At 40.1% G+C, this 13,331-nt stretch overlaps 1 long non-coding RNA gene across 1 annotated transcript; it reads left to right on the top strand.

Moving 5' to 3' along the window:
• Positions 1 to 5,667: 5,667 nt before the first annotated feature.
• LOC120740540 lies at positions 5,668 to 13,114 on the top strand. The gene is made up of 3 exons (XR_005697395.1): positions 5,668 to 5,857; positions 6,874 to 7,137; positions 8,920 to 13,114. It is a non-coding gene; the product is annotated as an uncharacterized LOC120740540 (long non-coding RNA).
• Positions 13,115 to 13,331: the final 217 nt, after the last annotated feature.

Raw genomic sequence — 13,331 nt, forward strand, 5'->3', positions numbered from 1 at the left:
AGTGTAAATAAGCAACTCCTTGCTTCAATGTTTACCATGTCAGCCTTAACCAGGAGCAGGCCTTTCCTCAGCCCCCATTTTACCAAAAGCATGGCAGGGAATTTGTTTTATCCACTCACATGTTTGCTTAGAAATGAAAGTGGAAAAACCTTAACACTATCCTTTACTTTCAGTTTATTACTTTAACCCTGTCAGCAAGGAGGCAAGAGAGGAGGGTGGAGAGGATTAAAGCAGAAGGCAAAAAAAAAACCTTCCAGATTTATTGTGAGTGAAAGGAAGCAGGACAGCATCGTCAGAGCCCACAAAACAAATCCAATATTGCAGCTTGCTCCCTCTAATCTTATGAGTGGTTGGGGAGTGAGGTGATACCGCAGATAAAAGTAAATCTGCTTGGCAGCAAAGATTTGCTGTCCTCATTTGTTTGTTGTGTCAGAGGCACGAGAGACTATTAAGGGCTTGCACTGCTCGGAAATTCTCCTCCTGTATGAAAAAAACAAAACAACAAGCGGCACACTGGGACATAAATTAGGACTGTGGCCATCCCCTGTAATGGCGGTATGATGGCTGAATTGTTTTCCCGGGGCAGAGGAGGCTCTTATTTTCCCGGCAGGAAGCTTCTCTACCTGATTAGCGAGCAGGAAACCTGCTGAACAGAGTGAGCGAGGCGAGTGTGGGCGACAGACAAACAGAACAGAGCTGCTGCTTCCTGCTAAAGGACACAGCGTTATACAGCAAAAGCTCACAACCATCAGAGAGGCGACAGTCTGCCGGTCCCCGAGAGTCTCCATAGCACTGTCACCTCTGCTTACATGCAGTGATCACTATTTCAATACTGTAGTAAGATATTATTGGAGGCTGTAGTGGAGCTAGTCGGACTCAGTTAGGATGAGGAGAAGGTAACAAACATTTCTGTGGATGGACTTAAAGCAGTTTTTCCCAATTGCCTGCAGTTGCTGAAAGAAAAACTACAAACAAACAAAAAATAATAATAACATACAATTTCATGGCAGAAGTCAGATGAAAATGAAGGCACCTGCTCAGATTGTCTGTCCTATTGGCTGTATATATATCCTCCTGCCATGTTCATTTGAAAAATGCTGCACCTAAAGTGGACTCAGAGTGGATGTTAAGGCTTCAACAGACCAGTCCGTAACCTCAAATCTCTGGAGAAAATCATCAAGCACTGGTGAGTGTTTGCAGGAGACTGCTTCCTGGTGCTGCTGATGTTAAGCACGAGTACAAAAATAAAAATTACCATCAAAATCCATCATCTAAACAGAAACACTGCAAATGATAATAGAAAGCATTTGATGGGTGCGTGTCATCTTTCTACTTGCTGCACGTTCCCAGCACGGTGCTGTCCGTGGTGCTGATTCTGGAGCTCTCCTGGCTGCTGGTTGATAGCTGACTAATCAGGTGACCTCAGGGGCCTCATTTTAGAGCAAGCTTACTTTCTGAACACGTTTTTTTTTCCCCGACAATGTTCCTGAGACAAACTCAATGCCTTGTTTATGAGAATTAGACCTTGAGGTTTTGAATCCCCAGAGCTATGCGTTGGCCCTGCAGACCAGCCGTAATTATGTAACTGTGGAGGTTTGCAGACATGCTTATGTTTGTTAACAATGTAGCTTGCTGTACTCGTTTTTGTCAGCTGCGATGGCTTCAGCAAAGATCTATCAAATGTTTGTCTGAAATTACACGAGCTCTGTGCTCTATGCTCATGGGTCTGAGTAAGCAGCATTATTGCCATGATGCCAAGTCTCTCTTGAAAATGAGATCTTTAATCTCAATGAGATTTTTTACCTGATAAATAAAGGACTAATAATAAAAATATCTACTTACATACTGCACTCCCACATAAACATGCAGTAAAACTCATTCAGAAAGGCGCTATAATTCTCTGTATTACACTAAAGCACTCAAATATCAGAAAGCAACAGGGAATGTGTGACTACAGCGAAAAGGAGAGTTTGGTTAAGCCAAATAAAATGTGTAATATGTGTTAAGATATCCCGCAACTAAGGCTAAAACACATTCTTAAGATTACCCAGCATCAAGAATATCACTTTAAAAATACAAAGTGTAAAGTTTCAGCAATTGTTCATATAAGTCAAAAACCTTACCTGATTAAGATTTGGCTGATCTTGCATTCATCCACTCAGGAACATCTAGAAAGCGTCCAGTGCTGCTGCTATTCTAGATTGTTCTCTTCAACCCTGGTTCTGGCACCTAAACTGTGTGCTCAGCAATCCCAAACATCAACTTCTGTTTCAAACTGACCCAAATTTTGAGTGGAGGATTATCACTGCTGATGAGAGCTGGGTCTCCAGCTATAACTATGCAGCAGTTTTTTGTTGAAGAGTTCACCATTTCCAAGCCTGAAGGCAGCACGTCAGGTAAGCAGCGAGACCGAGCGCATGCTCATCATTTTTTTTTGACATTTACAAGGTTGTGCACCATAAATTGGTCTCCCAGGGTGAGACTGTCAAAGTAGATTTCTATCGTAACATCCTGAAGCATCTGAGGGAGAACATTCAGCAGAAATGACTTGAACTTCGGTGCGTGCCAGAGTGACATCATGTTCTGGCACGAAAACGCAGAGTTTATGGCCACGCCAACTCAATCTTTGCATGCCAGATTTACCTTCCTGCAATTTTGTCGACTTCCTGAAAATATGTTGAAGCATCCCTCTTTTGAAGCCCTGGAGAAGATCCAGCACACACCACAGAGGCACCGGCACAAAGGGCCGTGACCAATACTAATGATTTCAATGTGACCTAAAAATAGCAGCCTCTCTAAAAGCAATACAGAGGTTCACAAGAAGATGACCTTGAATGGGAGATCAGCCAAATATAAATCAAGTTTTTGACTTTTTGAAGCACGTTCCTGGATTTTTTCACATCACAGCTGTCTGTGGACAGCCCATCAGAATAAGCAACACTTCAGGGTGGAGCTTCATTTGTGTATGTCTCAGCATCAGAAGCACAAAGAGGGTTGGAAAAAAGAACAATAAAGAAACAAAAATAATGTGATTTTTTTATGTACATACACTGCCTCACCTGCCTTACAGCTGATCGTTGCTGACCTCAGAAACACTCTCACAGAATATCTGATAAATCTTCTGAAAGAACACCTTGTGCAGACATGAAGAATCGCTTTAGCGCCTCTTATTTTGGGAGGGCGTAAAATAAATATCAGTGATCGCACTCGGTGAAAGTCACAAGAGTAATAGGAACTTTTCAGTGTAATTTCATGGGTTTAAATAAAGTTTGTGTTTGTGTTGACGGAACATCTGCCAGATCTAATGCCAATTTGTTTGGGAGCAGTAATGTAATGTTCAAAGCTGGTTTGAATATTATGAATATGAAGACCAAATCTTTCAGATTGCAACAGGTTTTTCTCCAAAGTGAAGTGCAGATTCACAGCAGTGTGAACAACAGTTTCATCGCAACAGGAAATGTGGCCTGTGATTCAAACTGACGTCCAAAAGCTGCCATTACTCTGTCAGTGCTTGAAACTGATCAGGACTATTATCATGAAATAAAAAAGAAAGAAAAAAAGAAAATGAGTGAAAAAATGGTGCAGGTGATATTTTTTGCAATGGATCTAATCCTCATGTATGACTCTTTGCTGGATGATGAATGCAGAGTAAGAAGCAAAGCTATTTTCACCTCAAGTGTTCCTCCGCTCAAACCCAAACGACCTCTCTGCTTTTGAAGACCTAGAAAAATAGTAGAGAGTAATCAAGATGAAGAAGACTCATCCTCAGTGCTCTGTGTGTGTGTGTGCGTGCGCGTGTACGTGTGTGTGTGTGAAAAAAGCCTGGAATACTATTGCTTAAGACCACTAAAATATTGCAAGACAGTCTGAATCCTTGGAGGTAAAATATAAAGACATGAGGGGCAACTCAAGACGGTTGCACAGACTATGTATATATATATATATATATATTTTTTTTTTTTCACTGACTGTTACATCATTTTGTATTTTTGTAAAGTATTCAGTGTTGTGACTTTCCAGTGCCCTCCTCTCCTCTATCTTCTTCTCTTCTACCTTCTCTCAGGTATAAGAAGGAAGAGCAGCCAGTGGCTGATAAAAAGGTCACCACCTGCTCATCATCAGAGATGGGCAGTAACGCGTTACAAGTAACGCGTTACTGTAATCTGATTACTTTTTTCAAGTAACGAGTAAAGTAAGGGATTACTATTGCAAAAACGGTAATTAGATTACCGTTACTTTCCCGTAGGAACACTGCGTTACTGCGTTATTTTTTGCAAGAATGTCTCATGACAGTGATGTAAGCAAGTGCGACATTCGTGACAACAGCTGTGTGCAGATCAACAATGGATCGACTGCGGGAGAGAGTATGAGCATGCAGCATTTACAGCGTGGAAGTACTGACCTTACTTTAAGTTTGATTCCATAAAAAGTGACAAAAACATTAGCGTCCATCGTGCGTGGGAAGAAAACTTCTTTTTACAGCGAAAAAAACCCCCTAAACTTCCAACCAAGCACCGAGTGCGCAAGGACGTAATGGGAAACTCACAGAGAAACTCGCGGATTCTTCCACTGACCGCTGCGGCACACCTGCACCAGGGTAAACCTCCGCCTAACCTACTCCTGCTTTACAGGTGAAAATAGAGCAACGGGACAGCTGAGTCTTTGATTTTATTTATTTTCTGCTGTGTTTTACTTGCATCTATTTGAAAGACTGAGTGTAAACACAAAAAAAATTAAAAAAAATAATGTGCTGGAATGTGCAGAAAATAGGTTTAAATAGGTTTAAAACAAATTTCTTCCAGTCAGGGAATGTTGCATATAATTAAATTTTTGCTTGATGCATAAAGTTAAAAGATTAAAACTAATAAAACAAGTTTTAAAAAGAGACTTTTCCATTTGATTACATTTTGTATGATGGATTGTAGAAAAAGTAGAATTGGGCTGAAAGATGTATCGCTTTATCACCTATTCAGGTTGTAAATCGTGTTTTTAAAAAGTAACTAAGTAACTAAGTAATTAATTACTTTTGAAAATAAGTAATCAGTAAAGTAACGGGATTACTTTTTTGGGGAAGTAATCAGTAATTAGTTACTGATTACTTTTTTCAAGTAACTTGACCAACACTGCTCATCATTTCCTCAATAAACCTGTTCATTAATCCACTATTCTCTGGGTTGTTGTAGCTTCCTCAAGCGGCAGAAGCAGTCTCTAGTGTGTTTGTACTGATTTTTAACCCCGGTTCTCCGTCTTTCCTCTGGGGCGTCGTTGATTATGCTGGTGGCTGGACTAGATTTTTCCCTGAAATTTCTAATTACAAATTTAAATTTATGCTAAGTGAGAACTAAAACTAAAAGCGCAGTCTTCAGTCTTACTTAGCATTATTTTAATCCTTAGCATTATTATCATTATTATTATTATTAGCTGTTACACTGTGATCCTGAGGTTCCTGGGTATGAAAGACACATCTGGATTTTTAAAAGCAAAGATAAATTATTGTTAAATCTGATGGCTATGAAGTTGTTACATCCTCACATTGTTTTGTGTTTCATGAAAATTCTGTTTACAAGAACAAGATTAAAATGAGAGAAAAGATTAAAGAGTTGCACTGAAACGTCTGTCCTTGCAGCTCTAAATCTGTCGATCTAACTCATTAAAACGTGGGTGTACTGGAACTGTTTGTATGTTATTTCTCCAGGCCCATAGGGGGCGCAGGTTTGCACAGTTTGCTATGTTGAGCCAATTAGTCACTAAAATAAGTGTGATAGGAAGTGTTTGCTCATGAGTGAAGCAAGACATGGTGTGTTTCTTCCAATCCAAAGCCATCCACTCCGTTAAATCCCTTTGAGTGGCAATATGAGTAAGTTTCTTAGTTGTGTTTACCTTTCAGACAGGGTATATGACATTATTGAAGCGATTTGGAAACATTTGATGTGTTTTATATGTCCACTTAAGTTCAACCTAAGCTAATGTTTATGTGACATTTCTGTATTCTGTATCATTTCAGTTTCATACTTTTTTGCATTAAATCCTGTCCAAATACAACACGTGCCTGTTCCTTGGAGGAAGTGATGCAAGAGAGAGTTTAGCTGGCTGTGAATCTCAATATAGGACACTGGGTCACATTGGGTGCAACAGTACAGTGGGCTTAACTGTGGTCGTTTTACATATAAACCATGATTTCATTCTGCTTTTGATGGAAAGTTAGGACTTTAACTCTTAAGGTAAGTTTTTAAAGGAGAGAATAAAGCACTAAATTGAGGTAGTCTGAAAGTGAGTCCTTTTTTTTCTAAGAAAAGCTAAAACAACGCAACATTTAGTGACATCCATGGGTTCTAGAGCTCAAGCATTTAAAATTATGTTACTTTATCCAATTAATTTTGAGCCACTGAAAATGGGGGACTGTACGGTAGTAATTCCTCAACAGTTAATGCTCTTGTCAAACCCACTGAATTAAAGCTAACAGGCTGCTCTGTGTGTGAAAAATGAAAATGTAAAAATATCCATATTTGTAGAAGTTAGTAGTACTTCATGACCCAGTGAATACAGGTGTCTGTTTTTAGGGCACAACGCATCAGTACAACAATGTATTTTAGACAACGTGTCATGAGCTCAATATCTTAATATCTAATATCAGGAAGGAGAGTGGTTTTGTGAAAGGAAAAAATGTGTGTGTGTGTGTGTGTGTGTAGATCTTTCTACAGTATGTGTCATATTTAATGCTCTCTCCACTCGCCAACATATTTACATGCAAATCTTGGATCTCTGCAGAAAACAAGGCTGTTTTCTCTGAAACAGAAGTTGTATTCATTAGAGGCTCGCTCACACAAACCCTTTCACTCTGTGTCACACTCTCACTCTTTCTTTATCTGCCAGTGCTGTTTCACTCTCGATGCCAGAACTATCCAAGGAACTGAGAAGGAAAAAGGAAAAAAAAAACACAAGCTGGATGAAAAGATGAAACGCTTAGCTGAAACTGCACGCAGCGACACAGTCCGCCCACCTCCGCTTCACCAAGGATGCTGAGAGTTCCGACAAGGAGCCGGCCAACTCTCCACACAAACACTTGAGTGGCAGAGGAGTCTGCATTTGCCCTAACACAGCGAACTGTGGAGAGGAGCTTCGCTGTCAGAGCTGGAGGTGAGTCACTGCAGATAACAGAGCGAGCTCCAGCATCACCTCAGAGCACAAACAAACAACAGGCGTCAACCGTCAGGAAAAGGCCTGAGGAGGGAGAGACAGCCATTTTAAACTTCTACGCCACAGAACTTTGAAATAAAAATTTTGCGTTTGACCTGTCTAACCCAGACTCCATTGAGAAAATAAACATAAGAATAGAAAATGTTAGAGAAAATGTTTCATTTTTTTGCAAACTCTCTTTTATACATTTGTCAGAGTGATACGGCAGGAAAGGCCCAAGGTTTCCTAAATTAAAAAAGGCTCATGATATCTGGGAATTTGAATATCCCACTGCCCTGCCCAGAGAAGAATCCCATAGGTTGTCTGTTGCTTAGGATGACTCAAAGATTAATGTTCTGGCTACTGCCCCCGTGTTTGCCATCGTTAAGCTTCATGCTAGGTTTGATAGTCCAGCTGTGAAGTGAGAAGAGCATTTTGATCTTAGAGCATTCACTCCTTCCAAGAACTATCTGCTCTTTAAGTGATGACGTGTGGACCCTGCTTCTGGGTCCAAAATACTCTGCGTTTATTAAGGCTGTTGTGTTTTTAACATGTTTTAATGCTTTGTATCTTGTTCTGTTTAATCTGAACAGGCCCCTAAAAACAGTCAGTGATCACTGTCAGCCTCTCTCAGTTTTATTACCATTATTCATTTTAAAGCTCAGTTTTTAAAACCTTACAACGAGCAGTATATTAATGACCAGTGTTGGGACGGTTACTTTTAAAATGTATTCCATTACAGAATACAGAATACATGCCCTAAAATGTATTCTGTAACGTATTCCGTTAACATAACGGAAGACAGAGAGAGGTGTTGAAAGGCTGCTCCAACTGAACTTATTGTTTCGGAGGAAAACACGAACAAAGCGTACAGTCGAGTTTTAATAGCCTACTTACAACTGGGCTCGTCAGGCACTCTTCTTGGCTGCAGTGGTTATTATTATATTTACATACTTCCAGCTCCGGTTTTTGCTCGATGACAACTCGTACTTTTTGACTCTCCTTTTTCTCCCACCTCGCGCTCACAGACACATAACGAGTATGGCAGTCCATTCTCCCTGCAGCACGGACTACACTGCCCAAGATGCTACATTCTTTAGAGCAGTAGCATTCTATCAGCATTCAGCTTAGCACAACAACAACAACAAAAAGGCGCTCTCTCACCCAGGAAACACGCAGAGTGAGAGCGTCACCCTGTAACCATGGCAACCGCAACGCTTCCGCCTGGAACTACAGAACGTAGCTGTCAAACAAAACAGTCCTGACCCGCCACAATATGAAACAGGAAAGTACCGCCGTGTAATCCATTTATTTCAACAAAGTAACTGTATTCTAAATACCACCTTTTTAAACGGTAACTGTAACGGAATACAGTTACTCATATTTTGTATTTTAAATACGTAACGGCGGCACATGTATTCCGTTATTCCCCAAAACTGTTAATGACTAACCTTATATTGTGGATGGATTATCTCAGTTCTTCTCCTGACTGAAGTTTGGTCCGTTTACAGCATCCTGCCATGTGACTGCATTTGTTCCTAACCATCGGGGACCCTCACGATAACTTTTATCGAGTGGATAAAAGTTAGCGTTCATCCTACAGCTTAACTGTGTTTATGTTATGCTGACATAGCTGTGTAGCTAGCCACCATGTAGTACATCATTATATACCAGCTAGCCCAACTTCAGTAACCCTACAAATATCACTGCTGTTTAGTTTTCTGTCTTCATTTATGTCTGAAGTGACAGCAGAGCAAGGCTGCAGCAGAAGACTTTGCCCGGCAACCAAAACCATCAAGAAACCAGCAGGTGGGGAAGCACCAAAGGAAAACGACTTGGATGGCCTGTTCAGTCGACTGGCTACACAAAGGTACGATCCTTGGCACTCCTACTACTGAGGACCTTAAGTACTAGATACTACACCCTCAAACTCATACTGACATTTAGCACGACACCTGCATTCATCAGTGTGACTCTGAGGGTCTCTGTTACACAGAGAGCTGTGTTTGCTTCCTCTGCTTCTCGATTATATCCTGGTATGCTGTATTTTGATGTCGTGTCTATTTTCACATTTATTCCACCATCATCTTCCTCCCTCATAACATGTTAACTGAATACAAAACTTGTTCAAATGTCTCAAATCAATGCACAGGTGGAACAATAGTTTTTACAGTGTGCAAAAAAGGTCATACACGTACATTTACAATTATATTACAATTACATTACAATAAAATGACCATTGTGTGCAAAGATAAACTAAAATAATAAAAATTTAATGTGATGGTAAAATTAGTTTAATTAGTAAAACGTCTATTTTACCAAAAGACGAGAGGAGAGCAGACAAATGTCAAATTTGAACAATTTTAGTTACTTTTTGAATCAGATTGACCCCTTGAATGAAAAAAGAGGAAAAACAAATATTTCCCTCCCCACACGTACCTCGCCCCATTCTCGTGGCAAAAAGCAAACAAATACTTGCTTGACATTCAAAATTGTCATTACTGTGATGTGGCTGGCAAAACCTTCACTCTGGCTCAAAGGAAAACCTCAAACAGTCAGGCTTTAAGAGTCACTCCTGTTAAAATCTGCAGTTAGAGGAAACCACTGTAACACTCTTGGTTTGGCAAAAGGACCCAGCTGAAGTACGACAGCACTGTGGATAGAAAATGTTCTTTTTTCAGAGCGATGTGATTGATTTGGGCGTTTGAAGGGAAGCTGCAGTGCTACTTCACCGAGAGGTTTTAAAAGTAACAATGAAAATTATCCAAATAATAAACTGCAGTCCCCACAGTCAGCAGTTCTCAGCTCGTAAAATACTTATGGGTTTTGGAACAACGTGATATTCTGTGAGAGAATACATTTTGACAACAGACGTTGAAACAGGGAACCCATCAATCACACCTGCACTTCAATCTGCACATTTGAACCTGTTATGAGATTCCTCTATTATGGTCATGGCTTATGTAGTCTGACTAAACATCATTCTTAATTACATTTCAAAAGGAACATATTTTCTGCCAGATTATATCTGTCACATGAGCATCGACATGTTGCATGTTCTTGCTTTCCTACCTTCGCGCCTCATTAAGTAAGCAATCATATAACAGATGGCATGTGAGGAAATGTAGAAGTAGAAGCTTCCAAAATTGTAAAAGGATCTATCTTTGTCAAAACTGTGAGCATACTACTAAACCTCATAAAATTCCATGGCCTAGGGTCTTATTAGGTTTTTGAACTTTGGATGCTATTTTCATTTCACTGAGCTCTTTTCCATCTTCTTTTCTGTGCACTTTCCCAATTCCTGGTCAATTTCATGTTATGCATTTCCTGTTCTGTGTGTCCAGTGCAGTCTCACAGCAGCTCCTGAAACAGTCACAAACTCTAATCTATTAAGTCATGTTTTTAAATTCCCAACATTTTTATCGTGAGTATTCATCTGTGGCTATTTTCACAAATGTTCCACTTTTAAAAGAAATAAAATGACACGTTTGGTGGTTTTTTGGGGTTTTGGTGATGGAGCGAATCATATACTGCTCACACAGCCCATGACATTCCCCTAATGGTATTCTTTAAATATTTCATTAATTGAAAATCGATTGCTTGGTTAAGCTTAAACATGATAGCTTTGGGCTAAAATACAACACTTGCTAATTCTTTTAAAGCACTGTTTCTTTTAAAGCATTTTCTGTTGAAAGTTTGTGCTATAGTGAGACTATCGTGAGAAAAATGCCACAATTCGTGTCACACATTAGACCGGTTTGGTACGTCTTGTCTTAGATTCTTCAGGCCACATGGCTGTATTAGATTCCTAAATTAGTTTTTAAACCTATATATTTTCCCAGTTTGGATTACCTGGTTGGATAATCCTGAAAAACTGAAATTGAAACACCAAACAGGAGGTAAAAATGAAAACTCAGGATCCAAAAAATAAGATGAAGCATAATGGTCCCACTTACGAGATGAAACCTCATTTCCAGGATGATGATCCTGCTGGTGAAATTTACCAGACTAAATGAATCTGCATTTTTACTTCCTTGTGCTTTTTTAAAATGTTTTATTAGTCAGCCAGTATCCACAGGTCTGATGGGTGCAACGTGTTATCAGGTCCTTACAAATAACACAGCCATTGTAATTTAATACATAAAAATACTTTGCAGATGTGACAAGATGGAATTTAGATACAGAAATTCAGGATGATTTTCTGGGTTTTCTTCAGGGCTGAAAAGTTCAATGGAAGACTTGATTTCCTGCATGTGAATCACAATTCACGTTTGCTCTTGTTACACCAAGGCCCTTCAGTTTCACCATTTTTTCACATCTGTAATTCTCCATAATATGAAGCTGAGAAGGAGTATATGACAATACCCACAAGACTAAAGGGTACACACACAGAGACAAAGAGCAGGTGACAGGAGGACAGCACCTAGTTTCCAAGCTTTAATAAAAACACATAAAGGTAATTTCAGTGTGTGTGTGTGTGTGTGTTGGTGAGTGGGGGGGAAATGTATTCTTTTATATGTTCTTCACAGAAAACAAACCAAGGCCAGTGAGTCTAATGCTGAAAAAAATCATTAATTGCATAAGTTTTCATTTAGTGAACATTTAGTGAAATCAGAGCGTATGCACTTCTGTAACAGTCTAATTAATGTGAGACTGAACTTTCTGGTGTTTCTGCCTTTTTACTGTCATGTTTTCTCCAGAAAACTGTCTGTGCCTCACACTGGGTGACAACAGGATCAGAACAAAATAATCAAACACAGAACATTATTAAAAACAACATCTCCAGAGTTTACGTTTATTCTAATTTATAATGATATGAATACATGGACATCACCAGTCAGTGACACGTACCATTTCAGAGCTTCTTTTTTATCGCCCAGTCCTCCCCATTGTTACCAAAAACACCCATCTGAGAAGCAGAAGTCCATCGAGCTCACATTCATCACTTTTAGATCAGTATTGATCAGCTGGCAGGGCAGCAGCGGCGGCTCAGAGATTTACGCTGGCCTTTTACCATGACGATAGGGCTGTTTGACCCATCCAGTGGCTAAAAGCCTCTCATCTCGCCGGCAGCTCTATCATCTCTTGTACCCAGACATGATGAGATATGCCGATGCATCAATCATCTGAACACCGGGTTCTTCTCCCCCCTCCTGTGGCCTGTTAGCAGAGACTCCTGACTCTGCTGGCTTTTGGAGCACTTCAGTCGGCGTATGAACAAATAAACATGTCAGCCGTAGCCACTTTTTACAGCTCACATATGCTTTGGCCAGATTGGACTTTGGGGCATTTTACAGCTTCCACAACAGAAACCAAATTGTCCTTTAATATGCCAAAGGATTTATTCCCACTGCTGACCTGTTTAATCAGCAATGTGAATTCAGTGAGCTTCTTTATGGACCTGTGTGAGTCACTCTGGACCCAGCGTGGATCTGAGGTTTTGCTGGCGCCATTGTATTTTATCACTGCGATGGCTGTCAGCACGGTGGATGTCTACCAGTTAATGAGATTAGAAACAATGTGAAACTCGAAATGGGACGCAGCAATATGTGGACGCTAACAGTCCTGAAAATATTGCTTCCTTTTTTAATTTGGTTTTCTTACATGCAAACTTTCTCATTCATTTCCATTATGACTATAATACGATTAGGGTGATAGGTGTCGGTGTGCTTTGGTTCTTTATCTGCTACTTTCTGTACCTGTTTCCTCGGTGATCTTGTTATGTGAATACTAAAAATGCCCCGAAAAAGGTGATTTTGCCCTTTTCCTCTTTGTCTGCCATTTTCAGTAAAATATAGCTGTGTTTGCTGCAAGGCCCCACTTGTAGCTCACTTAGAAGCCATTAGTGACCCTTGGGGCTTATATGGAGCGGAATGACCTTCATTAACACCCAGGGGACTTATGTGAATGTGAAACACATTGATGTTGGATTAATAAAAGTAAAGCGTGACAGTTCAGCTCGGGCGTTACAATGAACATGCGTTGTTTTCCCCAGTCTGAGCTCTCAAGCTGCGTTTCCCCTCAACCAAACACTCCCGCATAATGATAAAGGCTATGAATTGAAGCCATAAATTACCTCCCAACACTGAAGAGTGTAATGATTAATCACTCGCCAAAGTCTACACTGAGGAGACACAAAGACACATCTCCCGGAG

Source organism: Simochromis diagramma, unplaced genomic scaffold (assembly GCF_900408965.1).
Source record: "Simochromis diagramma unplaced genomic scaffold, fSimDia1.1 OVJJ01000433.1, whole genome shotgun sequence".
In the NCBI taxonomy this organism is placed as follows: domain Eukaryota; kingdom Metazoa; phylum Chordata; class Actinopteri; order Cichliformes; family Cichlidae; genus Simochromis; species Simochromis diagramma.